The 20,792-nt window shown below is 50.5% G+C and overlaps 1 long non-coding RNA gene across 1 annotated transcript; it reads left to right on the top strand.

The window, feature by feature from the left end:
* The first annotated feature begins 3,123 nt into the window (after nt 1-3,123).
* LOC121831728 (uncharacterized) lies at nt 3,124-11,581 on the top strand. Its single transcript, XR_006075271.2, has 3 exons — nt 3,124-4,175; nt 4,508-4,927; nt 10,839-11,581. It is a non-coding gene; the product is annotated as an uncharacterized LOC121831728 (long non-coding RNA).
* Nucleotides 11,582-20,792: the final 9,211 nt, after the last annotated feature.

Raw genomic sequence — 20,792 nt, 5'->3', positions numbered from 1 at the left:
GCATGCAGTTTGGTTTTGTTTTGTTGTTGTTTTTGTTTGTTTTGAGACAGGGTCTCCCTGTGTAGCCCTGGCTAGCCTTGAACCCACAGAGATCCATGTGCCTCTGCCCCCCCGAGTGCTGAAATTAAAGGCATGCACCACCGCACCTGGCTTCTGGCATACATTCTTGGTCAATAATGTCTGTGATGTGCCTAGGCCAACACTCAGGGTGTGATTGAGAGCAAGTGGCAGGGTGCTCGGGCATCGGGCTCCGTCCTGGGCTAGTGAGCTGGGTGTCTCCTGCCCCAGTTCAGGAGAAGAGTGCTGAGGTCGAGAATAAGGAAGGACCCGGGAGGTGGCAGGGGTGAGGTAAGAAGGTCGTGAGGGCTTGCCTGGGGCGGGAGGGAGAGCGGGGGGACAAGGCTCCCTCCCATATTGGCTTCACGTCTCATTCAGTGGCGCTGTAACAGAAAGGGGACACGGTCCCACTCTCGTGAAGCTTGCACTACAGAAGAAGTAGTCAGTCCCCTGTGCCTGCTCCAGCGTGTCAAACAAAACACATAGACTGCCAGGCTGATTAGGATGAACGAGAGCTGTGAACCGATCACGTGGGCTGGGGTTGGAGGAGGTTTGGAGCACCTGACCAAGACCTCAATGGTAAGGAGTCAGATATAAGCTAAGTCAAGAAAGGATGTTCCTGATGAGGCTGTGGGGATGCAAAGGCCCTGAGGTAGGTACCCCTGGAGAGGACATCCAGTGCCCTAGGAAGGAGAAAGGAAGATTTGGGGGAGGGGTGTGTGTGGACAGGTAATGCTTTTGAGTTCGAACAATGGAGGTGTTCAGAGAGGGGCTGACCTGAGGAGAGATGCCTCGAAAAGGGGTTTGTGCTTGCTCCTGAGTCTGGAGGAACGTGGGGTTAGGAGAAAGGAGGGTAAGCCTCAGACAGACAGAACAGACAGACAGACAGAACCAGAATGCAGGCGTCTCCCTGGGAGCAGTGGCTGTCTGCTGCTCACACACTGGACACCTAATCTCACCTCACACTCCTTCCAGAACTCTGGGATCCCGTGGCAGCCTCCAGCCTCTCCCTAGCTCCTGCTTGCTGGCTCCCTCCTTGGGAACGTTCCTGAGGCCCATCTGCACAAACAGCCCAGGGCCAGGTCTGCACCTCAGGAACAGGAGATAAAAGGGGCCGTGGGGACTTTTCCACCAAAGGCAAAAGCAGTTTGTAGAATGGGCTGTGAGGTTTTGTTTCAGGAAATTTCATCATGTCTCTAAGAAGGGGGGGGATGGAGGCAGGGTGGAGGAAAAATGGAGAGAGAGGGTGGAAGGGGGGATTGGTCCCAGACTTCCTTGCTCCTTTTCATGTTGGTAACACAGGTGGCCCAGGTCAGCCTCAGGTCAGCGACAGTCGGCTCTTTAGTGCCCCTCTGTGAATACCTCATTTCTGTAATAGTTTTTCCTTTAAAAACAGCTCTGCCTTCTTTGGCAGATGGTGACATTCCATTAGCATATGGAATATTTTTCAAAGCACACCCAAAAGTGTGTCTCTTATGGAGGAGCCAGGGTAAAAGCATGCGCAGGCTTGAAAAGTGTGCTGGAGCCCCTGGCACGCAGTGGAAGGGCACACTCCCCCTGCCCGGGCACCATCGTCTCTGGTCCTCAACTGAACCAAGAAGAGAACTGCTCCTGAGGGTGGCCTGCCAGCTCTGCAGGGCAGGCACAGCCACAGAGCAGAACTGGAAAGGTGACCGGAGGACGAAGAGCACAGCATTGCCCATGCGGCCTCGGGTAGTGGCATGCCCTGACCAGCTCTGATCGGCCTGGGATGCTGGGAGCACTCCCCTGTTGCCTTCCTTCCCAGTAAAACTCATCGGCCACCCAAGGCTGGCCAATCTCTTGCATACACCAATGAGATCAGGCCACCTCCTTGCCAACACTCCAGCAGCCACGACTGTCCTCAGAGTCTCACAGGAACTCTGCTACAGGCTGTAGGGCTCTCACTCCTGCTATTTTGGATCAAGCTTCTCTGCCCTGCATGCCAGCTGCAGGAGTGTTTGCCATCTCTGTTCCTGCCTCTGGACTCTTGCACATACTGTTCCTCTGCCTAGCACGCATTTCTCTCGGCATGTGCATGGCTGCTTCCTTCTCATTCAGGTCTCAACTAAAAGCCTCCTTCGAGAAGATTCTCTGAGCATGAGTCCAGTGCTGTCCATCACACCATGGAGGTACCTTCAGCATGTCATCTCAACAGACTATGTCGCTGTCTAGCACATTCTGTATTGCTTTAAGTACATGTCTTACTAATATATTTTGTTTGTTTGTTTTTGAGATAGGGTTTCTCTGTGTAGCCCTGGCTGTCCTGGAACTCACTCTTATAGACCAGGCTGGCTTCCAACTCAGAGATCTGCCTGCCTCTGCCTCCCAAGTGTTGGAATTAAAGGTGTGCACCACCACCTCCTGGCTTCAAGATAGACTTCTCAAAGGCCTACTATGTACCACATACAGAGCTGGGAAGGATCAAAACAAATATCCCTGCCCTTATGACACCTACATTATGACAAAGGAAGACAGACAATGAATGTATCACAGTTGTCTCTTGCTGTCTTCAGGTGATAATTCTAGGACCTCTCAGGTACCCAAATTCTGGCATACTCGGCCCCATCCTGTACAATGGCTTAGTGTTTGTACAGGACTCATGCATCATCCCAAGTGCCTTCACTCATCTCTGGTGAAAGCATTGCACAGGCTGCTGTGACCTCTGCTGCCTAGGACACAGTGACAAGGTGTCTGCACAGGTGTGAAACAGACGCACCTCCCTCCTGCCTTCACCCAAGGTGGGTGCAGAACCTGTGACCTGAGAGGCCCAGCTTTTTACAACTGTATATAATTCCTAGCCAGAAGCATGACCTTGAGGATAAGACCCCTATTTGTTTTGCTCAGAGACGGAGCCCAAGGCATTGTGGTTAGCTGGAGGGCTGCACCACATTTGATAAACAGTCTTGAGACATCGGTATTGGCCATACTCTGCTAGTGGAACAGCACATGTCTGGGGTGGTGGTGTGTCATTCCTCATCTGCTCCAGTATCCTCAGAGGTCATTGTTGTCCACCCATTTAACAGATGGGCAAGTCTCAGAGACGGGATAAAGGAGTTGATGGAACCCTTAGCTGTCTGTGACTGAGACGCAGGATCACAATATCATTTACTTCCCCCTCAAGGCTGGCTCTATTCTGTTTCAACTCCTTGCTGCTAAAATGCTGGCTCAGGCAGAGTTCACGGTGTTCTCAAGCAGATGGTCTAGCCTGTGGTGGGACAGGCTTGCAGTCCCACCTCATTATTGCTGGGTGCTCAGGAAGGAGAGGACTGGTGGGAAAAGACCTCCTTGGTCAAAGCTCTTTTTGCAGGCGGGACTTACAAAGCCTCCGTGCCTAAGAACACTGAGACTTAGAAAGGTGGCATCTGACTTGCCACGGGGCAAGTCAGGAAGGATGAGAAGTGAAATGTCTTATAGTCTCAGGCATTTGGATGATTGATTGATGATGGTTGGTGACTGTGGTAATGATAGTGATGGTCATGTGATAATGGTATGATGGTGGCGGTGATGGTGATTGTGGTGATAATTGTGATGTGGTAGTGATGGTGGTGATGATTGGTGACAGTGGTAATGACTTTGATAATGGTCACCATGGTTTGAATGTAAAGCACTCCCCAGCCATCCCCTGTGTTTGAACACTTGGTTCCTAGAGGTTGTGGCTCTGCCTGGCTGGTGGATGTGGGGCCATATAAATAGGCTTTCAGGAGTACAGGCTGACTCCACTTCTGGTCTTTCTCCGTTTCCTGATCTGCCAAGATATAACAAGCCATGCCACAAGATCTCAATGCCATGGATGGCCCCCAGCTCCCAAGGCTCCCCTGCCACGATGTACTGCATCCCTTATAAACAAGCGCACTTGCCCCATGCTCATGTCAGAAAGGATCCAGAGAAGTAACTAACAGAGTGATGGTGTTGAATCACGATGATGGCGTTGCTGATGGGGGTGGTGATGATGACAGGATTCCTGATGATGTTGCCCATGGTGATGGAGCTGCTGATTTTGATGATTAAAAACTGAAAGTCCTTGGTTGGAGCCCATTCAGGCTTTCCCCAGCAGGTCTGCATAAAGAGGATGACTGGACCACGGGCCTGAGTACCAGGTGCTTGGAAGGGTCTACACTTGGCTGTATCTAGCAAGGGGGAAGTCTTTGCCGCTCTCCTTGGCATTGTCATAAAAAGCCCTTTGGAATAAAGTTCTGGGCTGGTGGGTAAGGATCCAGGCCCTCCCGAGGCTATCCTGTGTTTCTGTCTTTCCTCTCATCCTCTAGGTATCTCTTTCTAATACTTCTCACCTCTCCCTACTCAAGAGTACCCTGGGTCGTAAAAGTGGGGACTGGTCCCCCACAGTCCTTGGAAGTATATGAATGTGGGCATTGATTCATCAAAGCTTCTGTTCTTCATGCACTCCTTCCTCATCATTCTCCCCTTGCAGTGTGGTCAAGGTTGATGTTGGCATCTGCATGGATATGAGACTGAGTCCTGATCCTGCCACTGAGGGGCTGAGTGACCTTACGCGAGTCACGTGACTCCAGTGAGCCTCGCTTTCCTCAGCAGCTGCACAGAATGGAAGGAGTAGTGGACAAGCATTTTTGCGACTCTGCAGGAAATGATGATGTACTCGAGGCAAGGAAATTTGTGCCAGCCCAGAGGTCTTGTGGAACAGATGTACTCCTCTGCATCCTTGTGAAGCTTCAGCATAAGGCTTTGTACACCACGGGGCCTAGCGAACACCCCTGAACTCAGAGTCCTTGGTGGAAGGGTCTTGAAGCCAGGCTCAAACTCCAGTCCCTTAACTTCTTGTCATGACACAGGGAGGAACATCACTGCTCAGGAAGCCCCTGAGTCATCTCTGGTAAAATGGGTAGGAGTGGGGTTAATGCCTCCTGTATTAGTTAGGGTTTCTGTTGTGAAGTAATCTTTCTGTACACTGTGAAGATTTGTCACATAGATTAGTTTAATAAAAAGCTGAACAGCCAATAGCCAGGCAGGATTTTCAGGACAGAGAGGATGCTGGGAAGAAGGCAGGAGATGTGGATTAGCTAGCCAGCCGGAGAAGGAGCAAGACATGGGAGGACAGGTAGATGTCATGAGTCATGTGGCAACATGTATGCGAATAGAAATGGGTAAAGTTCTAAGAGCTAGTGGGACAAGCCTAAGCTATGGGCCAAACTTTCATAATTCATAAGAAGTCTCTGTGAGGTTATTTGGGAGCCAGCTGGCAGGACAGAAAAACCCACCTACTGGTTTCTATTGCTGCAGTGGAACACCATGACCAAAAAGCCAAGTTGAGGAGGAAAGGGTTTATTATACTTACACTTCCTCAGCACTGAAGGAAGTCAGGGCAGGAACTCAAACTGGGTAGGAACCTGGAGGCAGGAGCAGATGCAACAGCCATGGAGGGTGCTGCTTGCTCACATGGCTTGCTCAGCCTGCTTTTATTGTTGCTGTTGGGGTTTTGTTTGTTTGTTTTGTTTTTCAAGACAGGGTTTCTCTTGACTGTCCTGGAACTAGCTCTGTAGACCAGGCTGGCCTTGGACTCATAGAGTTCTGCCTCCCAAGTGCTAGGATCGAAAGTGTATGTCACCACAGCCTAGTCCAAAGTCTGCTTTCTTATAGAACCCAGGACCACCAGCCCAGGGATGGCACCACCCATCATGGGCTGGGCCCTCCCCCATGGATCACTGAGAAAATACCGTACAGCTGAATCTCATGGAGGCATTTCCTCAACTGAGGCTCCTTCCTCTCTGATGACTCCAGCTTGTGTCAAGTTGATGCAAAACCAGCCAGTACATCTCCCTTGCAGGCTTGTGGATTAGAGGTGCTGTCTGTGAGATGCTTAGCATGCAGTAGATCTGTGACCAGGTTATTCATATTCATGGCCAGAGCAGGCTAACCTCAGAGAGGTTGGTGTCCCACTCACCATTCCCTTTCTCTGAGGACAAATGACTGGGAAACATTCTTAGAGACATATCTGTAAACTTGGGCTCTCCGTACCAGGAGCCATGGTTAGGGAGAGACAAGTTTGGGAAGCGGCATGGCTGGAAGCATTCTCAAGGGCCTGTGGCATCCAGATGCCTGCCTTCCATCTGGAATGTTCATTTCTCAACTACAATCTCTGGCCTGTGAACATGCAGCCTTGGTTCTAGAATGTAGATTTAGGCCGGCTTCTGAACGCCCCTCTCCCCCACCCCCACCCCCACCCCCGCCATGAATTTCATGGCAGACCACATGGTGCAGCCACTTTTCAGCTCAAATTCAAGGAATTAAACCCTCTTGATTTGGGTTCATAACTCAGTCCCCTTCAGGTGTGACCTCCCCTCCCTCTCAGGGTAGCAATGGGGTGAGGTTTGATGGGAGCGGGGTCCACTTCTCTCCTGGCTTCTCTTCTCTCTAACCTGGATGACTGTTCCACTAAGAGGCAGCCCTGACTGTCTGGAGCTGGCCCCGAGGTCCTGAGGTCCTGTGATGTACTGTGAAGTCTGCTCTGGAAACTGTACAGGAAGTGTGATGGTCTGAGGGCCTTCTCCGGTCTCCAAAAGCACCAATACCCACGATTCCATTCACACAGCCCTCTCTGCTCTCAGGGTAGAGATGTGTCTGCCTCCTGTATTCTAGAGGCTACCTTTGCTGTGGCCCTTTCTGGTAGGGCAGCCACCAGTCTGTTCTGCAAAGCTTCATCTCTAGAGGTGGCCCTTGCTTCATTGGGGAGGGCTGTGCACTTGAACTTGGGTTTTCTGATTTCAAACTTGTCTTCCTTTTCCTTGCGGCTAGTCTTAGCAAGAAACCCAAGTTCTAGTATGGGAGAGTTTGTGCAGTAGTTCACAGGAGACTTTGCTTGTATCAACAGAGGTCCAGAGAGAGACAGTGATTTACCCAAGGTCACACAGCTAACAAACAAGGACCATACTGGAATTCAATTTTCCAGCATCCAATCCATTACTATTTATGGCCCCAGCCCTTCATGGCCACTTGGCCCAAGCCTAGGGATGACACAGATGTCCACTGGACGTCATTATTTCTCTACCAAAAGCGAGGTAGGTGTTTTCCTTGGCAGGGAACTAGGATTTCCCTGCTTCCCCAGGCTAGAAACTTGTGTTTGGGATGCTCAGGTGTGGTTCCTCTCCTTCTGGCTCAGAGTCAGGAGGTAAAGCCTGCTTCCTGTTTTCCTAGGGTGGGGAAGGTCCGTTTGCATGCTGATTCTCCTCCCTCCCGGCCTCTGACACCTATGACCTTTCCTCAACCCTCCCACCTCCCCTCCAGCCTCTGCCCAAACCCCAGGCTTGGAGAGGCATCACTAATTCTCCAGATCCTCACACCCACCCTTCCTCATAGGAAATGCAGGCTTCCAGCCAGTTCAGCTCAGAGTCAGGCTCACAAAACAGCTAGGCTCTGGGTCCTGCCTGCCTGTTTGCTGGGAGGATGCTGCCCCTGAAGCAAACAGGAAGTGTTCCTGGATGGAGTGGGAGGGGCGCTGGGCCCAGACCGGTTGCTCTTGCTGAAGAATATATATGAATGAAATTATAGTCAAAGGCTTTGTAGCTGTCTGAAGGATCACGGTGTGGGGTGGCACACGGGAGTTAGGATGGTGATGGGGACAGAGGGCACATCTTATCAGAGTGCCAAGGCTTGAAGGAGCCCACATAGAAGCCCATGAAGTAAACGACAGAGCTGGATGGGAGACAGCAAGCTCATGTCACAGGGGAGAACCTCCTCAAAGTGGATGCCTGGGGTTCTACCCATCACCCACTGCACCTCAAGCATTCATGTTTATCCCTACCATCCTCGGGCAGAGGGAGAGGCTGAGACATGCAGATCCAGTCCTCCCACTCTGTCACTATTCAGTGGCCTGGGCAAGCCTGCTGACCTACCCATACTGTGCCCTTCAGAAGGCAGCTGCAATCGCAAGTGGAGGACAGGCTTGGGAAAACCAAAGGGGCTGCTCTGAGCTTGCCAGGAGAATGAATGATGGCGTTTATGAACAGTGTTCATTAAGTGGCCAAGAGAGCAGGCCAAAGGGTCAGAGAATGAACCAAGGGTCCCATCAACCAGCACACCTGGTTGGTGCTCAGGGCAGGTGGGGAGGCAGGCATTTTGCCACTTCTTCCACAAGAGGCTGGGGAGGAGGTCGCCAACCCCTGGGAAGTGTGCCCCACAGTTCACACCCACCTCCCCAGCCTCTTTCCACTAAGTCAGTGGTGATCAGGGACTGGGAAGGGGAACATGATTTCCAAGAACACAGCACAAATAGACGTTAGTGTCCACAAGGAAAGCCAGGATCATTCATTCACTCTGAAGCGTGATCTTCCCAAGGTGGAATTTTCTTATGTTGTGTTTACCTGTGGAATTTATTAGGATGCATTTGGCTGAAAGCAACAGGGTAGCTGACTAATAGAAGCCAGGCAGTCACAGGCTGGCAGCCCGAGGGTGGCTCAGCGACTCAGTCAACATCAAGAACTCTCTCCCAGAACTCTCTATTCTACCAGCATCATTGTATTTTCTCTTCTTTTCTTTTTTCTTTCTTTCTTTCTTTCTTTCTTTCTTTCTTTCTTTCTTTCTTTCTTTCTTTCTTTCTTTCTTTCTTTCTTTCTTCCCTCCCTCCCTCCCTCCTTCCTTCCTTTCTTTCTCTCTCTCTCTTTTCTTTTTGTTGTTGTTTTTTGGTTTTTTTTTTGTTGTTTTGTTTTTTTGAGATGGGGTTTCTCTGTGTAGCTTTGTACTTTTGCTGGAACTCACTCTGTAGACCAGGCTGGCCTCGAAATCACAGAGATCCACCTGGCTCTGTCTCCTGAGTGCTGGGATTAAAGGCGTGCGCTGCCACTGCCCAGCTTCAATGTATTTTTTTTAAGAGTACAGACTACCTCCTAGCCCTAAGATGGCTGCCCTAGCTCAAAACATCACATCTTTATCTACTGTATTCCAGGTAGAATGTAGAAACTTGCCGTTTATTAAGGAAGCAACTTTCCCAGGGACCTTTGGAGACATCTGCTTGGTCAGAACAGGGACACATGACCAACCTGAGCTAACGATTATCCAGCAAGTGTCTCCTAAGGCTGGACACATCTTGCCCAGTCCAGGAGAGGATCCCCCATCTCTTGTCTGGATGGCTGCATTCCGGAAGTGGAATCTGGACCTACCTGGACTCAGGCTAGCTCTGCTTGCCTCATCAGCTGAGGGTGGGAACGGAGATGGGGCAGGCAGAGGGAATAGGGGAAACTTGGATCTTCCCTGTGTATAAGCTGATAACATGACCGCTCCATCCCAAGAGAAGGCTTTATTGTAGACATGAGAGAGAGAAAACAGCCAGAGGCATCTGATGAGTCCAGAGCAGAGAGAGAAAGAATATGCCGGGCAGACTGAACAAGGCCGGGGCTATCTGTGAGAGAGGGAGCAGAGCAGAGGATATAGAAGAAGAAGAGAGAAAATAAATTAGAATAGCAGGACCACAGCGAACTGTGAGAATAGCTGGGTTGTACGAAGGGTGAGTAGTTGGCGTAGGGAAGGGCCAGGAGGCTGGTGCAGGGCCGTTGGAATGAACGGGTGCTTGGGAGTAGCCTTCTTACGACCCGGCTATTCTCACTGTTCTCTGAGCTCCAGGCTCCACCAGCAAAGGCCCGGCAGGCAGGAACAGCAGATGTTCCTGCCCGAAGGAGCCAAGGAGCCACAGATGAAGATGAAGCCCCTGTGGCTGGACACGGCCCCTGTCACCAGTGCTCCGTGTTTCAGGAGGCCTAGCACTCGCCCTACAGCGCCGTCCAGTACAAATGTTGCCTCTGCCGAGTGCTGGACATGCTGTCTGTTGTCAGCAAATGAAAAATACCAATGTGTGTGTTTCTCTCTCCGCCTCGGCTGCCAAATCCAGGGCCAAATGTATGTTATCCAGGTGCTTGGGGCTGGCCCTTGGTGCCTTAAGCATCCTTTCCTCTCCTCTCTGATCCTCTCCTGTGAGGGGCCCTGTTCCCTGACTCATGCCCTGCTCAGAGCCTCTGGGCATCAGGGGCCCAGCTCAGGCCGGGGAAGAGTCCCCCGGAGATGCTAACTAGGCTCCTCCCTGCCCAAATCTCAGCCTAGACAAAGCAGGGCGAACTGGGCCAGGAAGGCCGAAAGCGCACGTCTTGGCCATCTCGGGGACCACTGAATCACAGCCTGGCTGTTTTTCCACTGTCAAGGGGTTTCCGGCCGCGGGGAGAGCCGCCCTTCCTGGATTAATGGCCTGGGTGTCAGGCGGTGGGAGGAGGTCTGCTGACATCTCCAAGGGAAGACAGCGGTGGTTTTCACACTGGGAGGGTTAGTAAGCCGGTGATTTATCTGATGAGCAGTATTTGGGTTTCCCCCGTGGTTTACACTTGAATTTGGGCTGAATGGAGTGGGAATGACAGGGCTTCAGGAGGAAAGGGCGGAGGTGGCTCAGAGTGGAGGCTGGCCCAGCTACCATCCACGGTTCCCGGCTCGTCTGCGTGTGTGCTCAGGCCCTCATCAGCCCCCTCCTGCCTTGTTGGGGCCACTGTACATTTGCTACAGGGCCAGGCCTCCCTCTGACTATTTGTGCACCCCACACCCATCTGGTCTCCGGAGGGATGATGTTTGCAGAGCCACATGCAGGAAGATGCTGGAAGGCCTTCCTCAGCACCAGCCTGGGGCTTTCTGCTTCCAGATGTGAGAATTTAACTTGCGCTGTTTATCAGCTACCAGTTTCTAGTGTTTTGTTATAGCAGCACAAGCTGCCTAAAAATGCTTCTTCATAATCTTCGTTCATGATCTTCATTCAGACTCCCAACAAGGAAGAGCGGACCCACCTGCATCCAAGCAACATGAAGCACCAAGAGGGGGCACTATCCACATCCCAGCAGTCAGTGGGTGCTTCCTATGTGGGAACTCACTTTTATCAACAGCCCTAGGATCTAGATACAAAGGCATGAGCAACTTACCCACGGCCTCCCAGCAAACAGATTTTCTCCACCTGCCCCTATCCAGTTCCACTTCTGAAAGGGGCTGGGGCCTCCTTAGAAGAGAAGGGTGCCCAGTGTGATGGTGAACGTTATGTTTAGGGGATAAATTGACTGCTCTAGACTTGTAAGGACAAAATGATTTTTCAACTTGTATAAGCCACGAGGAAGTCGCTCCTACCTTGAACGTGCCCTGCCGTCAGCTGGCCTGAGACAGACCACTTCCTGGGGTAGCTGGGCTACTCCTAAAAAACTGCTGAGGGTTGCAAAATGTTTCACCATCTCAAGGTAATGGGTCACAAGATTAAACAGGCTGACGGCTAAGTGCTGCTCTTGTATGAAATGCTTGCTGACTTGGATGGCTTGGCTGAGGCACCTGAAGGACGTCTATCACAAAATCAAACCTTGCCTGCACCCAGACAGGATATGAGTTCATTTGACTCCCCAAAATGATAACTACTTCATGGTTTTTGCCTTTATAATCAATCCTTTGGCTAACAATAGCCAGGACCTCACCTAAAGAAGCCTCTCTGGTTTGGTGGTCCTGGCCAGTCTCTTCTTAATAAAAAGCCTCTAATTTACTGAAAACCAAAATTTGAGTCAGACTGGTAAATCTCTGAACAACCCCAGACACACAATACCCACAGGGTACCATGTTGACTCTGGGACTTGAGAGATGCTGTCACTACCAAGTTCCTGTTGCTGTGGCATTTAAAAGTGGGGCCTTTAAGAGGAGACCAAGTCATGAGAGCCCTGTGACACAAAACTGGCTTACGAGACTCAGTCCTGAGAGAAAGTCTCTCCTAAGGCTCTGAGGCAGGCATGTCCAGCTGAGCTGTCACCCTGCGGGGCTCAGGCAGTCTGGCTGCAAAGGAGGGCTGCCTTCTGCATCGGTCACTTTACTGTCCCAGCTGACAGAACACCTTGGCATAAAGGAGGAAGGGTTTATTGTGGCTCCAAATTCCCAAGGGGATACAGGTCAGTCCATCACTGCAGGGAAGGCTTGGCAGCAGGAGTGAGGTCAGCCTGGCAGTCACGGCCCTGGCCAATCACGGTTCATCTCCATAAGGAAGCAGAGGAAAGGAGGCAGAAAGGGAGGGAGGGAGAGAGAGAGAATGGGAAGAAGCAGGGCCAGGCTTCCTCAAAGCCCACCCCTAGTGACCAGTGACAGGCTTCCTCCAGCAAGACTGCACCTCCTAAAGGCCCCAAACAGCAGCCCCAGCTGGGGACCAAGTGTTCAAACATGGCTAGGGGACACCTCTTTGTCAAACCACCATTGTGTCCGTGGGTGGTCACCAGAGGCTAAGTGGCTAAAGCCACGGAACTACCTCTCTTCACAGTTCTAGAGGCTGGAATCCAATATCAAGGCATCTGTAGGCATCCCCCTCCCCCCCCCACCCCCCCCCCCGCCGCCTCTCTCTCCCCCCTCCTCCTCCCTCTCCTTCAGTCTCCTGTAGCCTTAACTATACCCAATAAACCCACTCATCATTCATCCGTTTCACAGATGGAAAGATGAGGCTTAAGGAGGGGTAGGATTGAGAGTATACTGTCAGGAAACGGACAGCCAGATTTAAACTGGCTCTCTCATTCTCTCTCTCTCTCTCTCTCTCTCTCTCTCTCTCTCTCTCTCTCTCTCTCCCTCCCCTCCCTCCCATCCTCCCTCCCTCCCTCCCTCCCCTCCCTCCCTCCCTCCCTCCTCCCTCTCTCTCTCTCTCTCTCTCTCTCTCTCTCTCTCTCTCTGTGTGTGTGTGTGTGTGTAGGCACACAAGTGTATAGAGGTCAGAGGACCACTTTGGGAGTCCGTTCTCTCTTTCCTTCTTTATGTGAGTTCTGGGGATTGAACTTAGGTCTCAGGATTGAGTGGCAAGGACCCGCCTACTCACCGAGCCATCTCCCTGGCCCCATCCCCTTGCTTCTGAACAGGCTGTTGAGTGGAGGGAGGCTCTGGAAGGAGAGCTGGAGGGTTGAGATCACTCAAGCAAGGCAGGTCCTGAGCTGACACACTGGGTTCTCCACCAGCGAGCTGCAAAGCAGAGCCCAGTGCCCTGCTGACTTTTGCCTGCAAAGAGAGTTCTTTTGCAAGTGACTTGCCTGAGCAACTCCGTGAGCTAAAAGAGGACCCCAGGGCCTCTTTATCAGAGGGAAAGGAGAGCAGACATGGCCTGCCCTTGCCAGCACCGGCCTTCTGGGGCAAATAAAACACAGCTGACATTGGGACACAGTGCCTAAGTTGCACTAAAATCTACCCCATAAATGGTCTCTTTCCTCGTGAAAGCACAAAAGGCACGGAGGAAGGCGGCTAGGGCCAGGCAGAAATCCTTCTGCAGTGTGGCCGACTCTCCAGTATCAAGGGTGAATAGAATTTCTGCCCAAGAAGTGGGCTCCCTGCTCAACAAATCTGCACTCCCTGGCCCTTTTTGAGGGACTAGCGTTGGCATTTGGGGCAGAGGTCATGGCTGTGCTAGGACTTTAGAAAACTGAGGCAAGAGATGGGTTTAGAAGAACTCCAATGAAGAACGCATTCTCAGGGCAGAAGTTTCTCAGGCGATGGTCAGGAAGCTCTCAGAATCAAGGAGGAGGCATGGGATGAGCCTTAAGCAGGAAGGAGGAAACTGAGGTGCAAGGACCCTGCTCAGTGACAGCTCCTTTTACAGGCTGCTGCTGGATCCGTAGCTGTGAGAGAAGAGTTCCCACCATACTGCAGGTGCTGGCTCTTGAATCCTCACATGCAGCCGAAGGCCTCCACTCACTAAGTGCTTTTGGGCCACTCCTCCCAAAGTCCACTCAACCATTGGCAAGACTGGCCCTAAAATGCAGGCTGCCTGGGGAGATTCGAGTTTCACATGATAAATAAATTAATAGAAGAAATGGATATTTATCTGAAACCAGGACTAGGCATCTTGTGCTTTTATTTGCTAGCTCTGGTCGCTCTCTCCTGAGGGCTGGACTCTGCCCTCATGGGTAATGGACAGAAACCTGTCCATGCTGGCTAGTTTTCATCATCAGCTGGACACAGCCTTGAGTCATCTTGAAAGATGGAACCTCAACTCCAGAATTGTCTCCACTGGCCTGTCAGCCTGTCTGTGAGAGATTGTCTTCATTACTAATTGATGTAGGAGAACCCCACCCACTGTGGGTGGCACTGTCCCCTGGCAGCTGGCCTTGGGCTGTAGAAGACCAGGAGCTGACCAGGAGCCAGTGAGCAACATTCCTTAATGGTTTCTGAATCAGCTCTTGCCTTGAGTTCTCATCTTGACTTCCCTCAGTGGTGGACCATTGTGGGAGCCCACAGAGGCTTCCTAATGAGAACTTTCTCAGGGTCAGAGAATCTGAGCTTGCTCTACCCAACAGGGCTGCATAATGAGATGATTGTTTACAGGCATGTTTACTAGGCTTTTGGAAGGGTCTATACTTGGCTGTACGGTGTGTTTTGATCTTGCAAGGGGGAGGTCTTTTGGCATGTTATAAAAAGCCCTTTTCAATGAAGGACAAGGCTGTTGGGTGTTGATCCAGGCCCTCCCGAAGCTATCCTGTGTTTCTGCCTTTCTTCTTGTTGGCTAGGTCTCTCTATCTGATATTTCCTCATTCCTCTCTCCTCCACCTAAGAAGCCTTGGAAAGGTGGGAGCTGGACTCTCACAGACTGCCTCTTAGTTTGCTTCCTGTTACTGTGCTAAAACAGCATGACAGAAAGCAATTTAGGGAGGAAAGGGTTTATTTCAGCCTATAGTTGTAGTCCATCATCCAGGGAAGTCAGGGCAGGGACTCAAGCAGAGACCATGGAGGAGTGCTGTTCATTGGCATTCCTCTCCTGACTTGCTCAGTTGGTTTCTTATATACCCCAGGACCACCTGCCTGGGGATATCACTTCTTGAAGTGGGCTGAGACTTTCCTCATTAATCATCAATCAAGAAAATGCTCCACAGCAGTACATGATGGTGGTACGTACCTTTAATCCCAGCACCCCAGAGACAGAGAGGCAGGAGGGTCTCTGTGAGTTCAAGAGATCTATATTGAGCTACATAGCAAGTTCCAGGCCAGCCAGAGCTACATGGTAAGACTCCGTCTCAAAAAACAAAATGAAAAGAGAGAAGGAAGGAAGGAGGGAGGGAGGGAGGGAGGGAAGGAAGGAAGGAAGCCCCATATGCTTGCCTACAGGCCAGTCTGATGGGGCATTTTTTCAATTGATGCTCTCTCTTTCCAAATGACTATAACTTGTATCAAGTTGGCAAACAAACAAACAAACCCCCACCTACCCTGCACAGACTGTGACCTGGAAGTGCAAGCCAGACAAAGCCTTTCCTCCCCACGTTTGCTTTGGGTCAGGGTGTTTTGTCAGCCCCAGAGAGGAAACTAGAATGCTATGGTACTGTCTGGCCAGTACCAACCTTAGGGAACCAGAGCCATCTCATTGTTTGGAGGGGAAAAAAGCCCCAAACAGAAATACAGGTGTTCTTGAACTGAAGGCAAGCTGCCATCCCTACAGACCCCCACCATGCTGCAAACCCTGCAGACAGGCAGTGACGGACTTCTCATCTCTGCCAGCTCAGCCACAGCCGCCCCTCAGCATCTACTGTGTGCCCTCTTTGAGCACATGGACAAGTAGTGGCTTACTGTGGCTGCCCAGTATTTGGAGAGAGGATTGTATCACGCATTGATCTTCTGTTGCTATAACAACATACCTGCGATAATCACCTTAAGCAGAGGGAAGGTTTCTTTTGGCTCTGTGTGGGATGTTCCATTGCTTTGAAGCAGCATGTTATGGTGGGATTGTGTTGGGGACGCTGTGGCTCAACTCAGGAAGCAAAGAGAGGGTCATGAGGGACAAGTATGCCGCTAGTCCCTTCAAAGACATGTTCTTAATGACCTACAGCCTACCAAAAGATTCTACCATCTCCCAATAGTGCCGAGTTGGGAACTACACCTTTGACACAGGGGCTTTGCGGGGAGGTTGAGATCTAAGCCACAGTTGCACACATCACTAGTCCAGAACCAGATCCAAAGTTCCGAGTCTGATTCGTATGGGATGTATTATTTTTGATTTATTTTGCACACCATAAGATGGTAAGCCACGCTAACTCAAGGACTGTTGCTATCAACTGCAATGCCAGTTAGTTATAAAAGCTTTCTTCTCTAGAGCGATGAGCATGGGAAGACTGCTCCACAAGGCTATTCTCTGTTCCCTTTGTAGAACACAGAGGCCTCCTGCCCCTCCTGCCCCCCTGCCCCCTGCCCCTCCTGCCCCCCTGCCCCCTGCCAGTCACCTTGGAGGCAGGCTACTCAGGATCTCCTCACTCATGTGCTTACCGTGATGAGTGGGTGAAGGAGGGAGCCCACTGACGGTGGAAATGATCTATGGGGTTGCCTGTCTAGACAGGGCTGACCCACTAGACAGGCAGGAAAGCAAACGGGAGTGAGCTTTGGCCAAAGCTGAAACTCAAGACACCCCAAGCCATCCTCTGCTGAACTGGGGCTGTCTGGGCCGTAGGCAGCCTCACTGCTGCTCCCTCCAGAATCAAAGGAGGAGTCATGATTCAGGAAAAGCCTGAATTTCACAGTGAAAACTTTAATAAGGGAAGGGGAGCCTGGACGCCTCCTCTCCCTTACTCCTTTGTGTGGGGGAAGCCGCTAAGAGGAAATTAATATTTTAGCTATGAAAATTGTCTTCAGATCTGCTTTAGAGAGACATCTACTAATTGAAAACATCATTTTTTTGGGGGGGGCTTTAAATCAAGGGAAACAGGTGCAGCTGGTGGGTTCTAGAGGGAGTATTTCTCTTGGAAAGTAGCAAAGGTGGCCCAGATAAGGTCCCTTAAAAAGCCAGCACCTGTCACCTGTCAGGCCTCCATCTGTAGAAGCTGACTGAAAGATCAGCAGAAAAGTGAAAGGAAAACCACTCCTGATGTTTCCAGGGGACACTCTAAGTCAGCACCTCCCTCCCTCTTTCCCTCCCTCCCCCCTCTTTCCCTCCCTCCCTCCCTCCCTCCCTCCCTCCCTCCCTCCCTCCTTCCCTCCCTCCCTCCTTCCCTCCCTCCCTTCTGATCCTGCCTCAGGACGGCATGCATGCTTACAGCCTTTTTCATAGCATCCACCCCACTCCGCTCATTCCCATGTGGATCCTGCCCCACCCTGCTCTTACTTATGTATTTGGGTGCAATGAACTTTATTGATAGTATGCAAGAGAGTGTGTGTGTGTGTGGGGGGGTCCCTAAACTCCTTCTCTTTTTAAAAAATTTATTTAACTTTATTTTATGTGTGTTGGTGTGAAGGTGTCAGATTCCTTGGAACTGGAGTTACAGACAGTTGTGAGCTGCCATGTGGGTGCTGGGAATTGAACCCAGGTCCTCTGGAAGAGCAGTCAGTGCTCTTAACCACTGAGCCATCTCTCCAGCCCCTCTTTCTTCTTCTGGGGGTCTGAGGTGGAAACTGTGTTGGGAGATGCTCAGTGTTGGGGGCTGAGTTGGGATATGGATTCCTCAAGCAGCCAAAGCCTCTTTTTTTCTCTGTTCTTGCTGGGGTGGGTGGTCTAGGACTTTCCATTCCTCGGAGGCCATGTGGGCCGGGAGAGCCACCATTCTGTTGCTGCAGCCATATCTGTTGTCGTACCAGGAAACGGGCTTGACAAGGTTGTCACTGAGGGCAATGCCAGGCCCACATCAAAGGTGGAAGAGTGAGTGTCGCCATTAAACTTGTAGGAGACATTGGGGGCAGGAACATGGAAGGCCATGCCAGTGAGCTTCCCACCCAGCTCTGGGACGACCCTGTCCACAGCCTTGGCAGCACCAGTGAATGCAGGAGTGATGTCTGAGCAGCCCCATGGCCATCACACCACAGCTTCCTAGAGGGGTCATCCACAGTCTCCTGGTGGCAGCGATGGCATGGACTGTGGTCATGAGTCCTTCCGCAATGCCCAAGTTGTCATAGATGACATTGGCCATGCGCTAAGCAGTTGGTGATGCAGGAGGCATTGCTGATGATCTTGAGTAAGTTAACTTCTTGGGTTCATGCCTAAGTCTATGGTGAAGACACCAGTGGATTTCACAAGATACCATCACTCCATTTGATACTGGCAAGATCTTGCTCCTGGAAGATGAAGATGGCCTCCCTGCTGGGGACAAGTTTTCCATCCTCAGCCATGACTATGCTGTGGAACTCGCTCTTGGAAGAGCCGTACTAGAACACATAGACCCTGAAGTTAAGGCCAACAAAGGAGTCACCGATGGCAAGGATATCCACTTTGCCCCAGCTGAAAAGGCAGCCCTGGTAACCAGGTACCCAGAACAGCCAAGTCACCAACTGTGACCTTCACCACTGTGATGCGGCTAGCAGAAGTTGCTGCTGTCTCTAGAACAGGGACGAGCAGGTGGCCTCTACCCTTAGTCTTTGGAAGACAAGCCTGGCTTCCTCCCTCCACACACAACCAGCACAGCTGGCCCTTCCCTTTGCCATTTTAGTGCCATGGATTTTGAACACTTTGTCTATTTCTGAAGGGGTGTGCATTTTTTAAAATTTCAGTGGACATATGAAAGATCATGTGCCACAAGCAAGTCAATTCATGCCCAGGGTGCAATGGTATTTAACACATGCAAATCAATAAGCCTGACTTACCACATCATGACAAAAATCACGGGATCATCTCAAGGGAGCAGAAAAGACATTTGAGAAAACTCAATCCTTTCTGATAAAGACTCAGCGAATTAAGTGTAGAAAGATACATATAATAAAGGCCACAGATAACAGCTCCCAGCTGATGGCATTCTGAGCAGGGTATGACTGAAAGCATTCTACAATTCAGGACAGGGTGAGAGTACCCACCCTCACCGCTTTTATTCAGTGCAATATTGGAAGTTTTGGGCAGAGCATTATGACAAGAAAAAGTAACAGGCATCCAGATTTGAAAGGGAGATGTCCAGTTGCTTCTGGCTGCAGAGGACATAATCTTATATACAGGAAACTCAAAGAGATAGAGATTCCAATGTCATAAAAGTCTCAGAAGTAATATTTGTGTGTGTGTGTGTGTGCTTGTGTGTGTGTGTGTGCATGCATGTGTGTGTGTGTCCATGCATGTGTGTCGCACACACACATGTGTGCACATGTGCTGCGGGTTGGGAGCTTGGCTGTATGATATATTTCTGTGCTTCCATGGCAGAAGTGAGAGGCCAAGGCGGGACAGTAATCCCAACCCCAGAGTTGGGTCCACCCTGAGTCCTCCCTTCTACTATTGCACAAACTTGCCTTCCATGCTATGTCTAGGGTGAGATACAAAAACTGTGAAACTACTCAGAAAACACAGCCTCCTGTCTTCAGGAACTATCCAGAACAGTCTATGTTCAGTTGTACCAATACACCTTTACCTAGGTCATCTCTATCGTCTGTCTGTCTGTCTATCTTCTATCTGTATCTCCTCACCATGGTCGAGGAGGTGGAGTCTAAGTTTTAGTTAGTGATCAAGGAAAGCAGTCAGGGATGATGTGGTGGCTCAGTGGGTAAAGCACTTGCTGTAAGCCTGAGACTTTGATTCTTAGAACCCACACACAGGTAGAATGAGAGAACCAACCGTACAAAATTGCCCTCTGGCCTACACACATGTGTTGTGGCACCCACCTCCCACCAGCCCACATTAAAAAAAGAGAAGTCCTCAAAAGAGCCCGTTTCCAAGGAAATTTCCAACATGTATCAGTTAACAGTTGCTGTGTAACAAATCAGCCCCACTCTAATGACGTACTATAATATTCATTACCTCACAATTTTTGCAGGCATGAAATTTGAGCATGAATTAGTCATGTCTTCTTCAGGTTTCTTGTAAGTTGCAGTCAGTATCAGGAGGCTGGTGAAGGATCTGTGTCCAAGTTCACATGATTACTGGCAGGACTCAGATCCTCTTTGGCATGTGGCTCCACCCAGTTCTTGCCATGTAAGAATTTTCTTTTCTTTCTTTCTTTTTTTTTTTTCCAGACAGGTTTTCTCTGTGTAGCTTTGGAGCCTGTCCTGGAACTCACTCTGTAGCCCAGACTGGCCTCGAACTCACAGAGATCTGCCTGGCTCTGCCTCCCGAGTGCTGGGGTTAAAGGTGTGCACCACCACTGCCCAGCTCATGTGAGAATTTTCAACACAGCAGCTCATTTCCTAAAGTGCCCAACAAGATGGGAGCCACAGCCCTTCAAAGCTACCCATAGGGGTGAACGCCACCACTGTTCCATTCATTGGAAACAAGTGCAAGGTCCAGTCCCCACTGGAGGGAGAGATAACAAAGGGGATTATGGGAAATTGTGATGACAGCTTCCTGTCACATAACAGAAATGTTGAAATGGTAACGATAATGCTAACCAATAATAGGCTGGCGAAGAGTGCTGGCATCTATTGGGTGGTTTGGTGAAGCATTTATCTAATTATTTTTTATGAATAAAAACTCAGGAGTTGCTGGGCGTCAGGGCCGCACGCCTTTAATCCCAGCACTCGGGAAGCAGAGGCAGGTGGATCTCTGTGAGTTCAAGGCCAGCCTGGGCTACAGAGTGAGATCCAGGAAAGGTGCAAAGCTACACAGAGAAATCCTGTCTCTAAAAACAAAACAAAATAATAACAACAACAACAACAACAAAAAAAAACTTCAGGAGTCAGATATCAGTGTAAGAACCTGAATTATCAAAGAAGTGGTGGAGAAGCAACCACTGACCTCCTCTCTCTCTCTCCTTCTTCAATCCAAAAAGGCTGAAAATCTTTCTAAGCCCCTTCCTACTGTTCCCTGTTTCTGTCTATGTTGTAGAATATTATTTTAATGT

Source organism: Peromyscus maniculatus, chromosome 8 (assembly GCF_049852395.1).
Source record: "Peromyscus maniculatus bairdii isolate BWxNUB_F1_BW_parent chromosome 8, HU_Pman_BW_mat_3.1, whole genome shotgun sequence".
Classification (NCBI taxonomy): domain Eukaryota; kingdom Metazoa; phylum Chordata; class Mammalia; order Rodentia; family Cricetidae; genus Peromyscus; species Peromyscus maniculatus.
The sequence above is the reverse complement of the archived record's forward strand: the minus strand, read 5'-3'. Positions and strand labels throughout refer to the sequence as shown.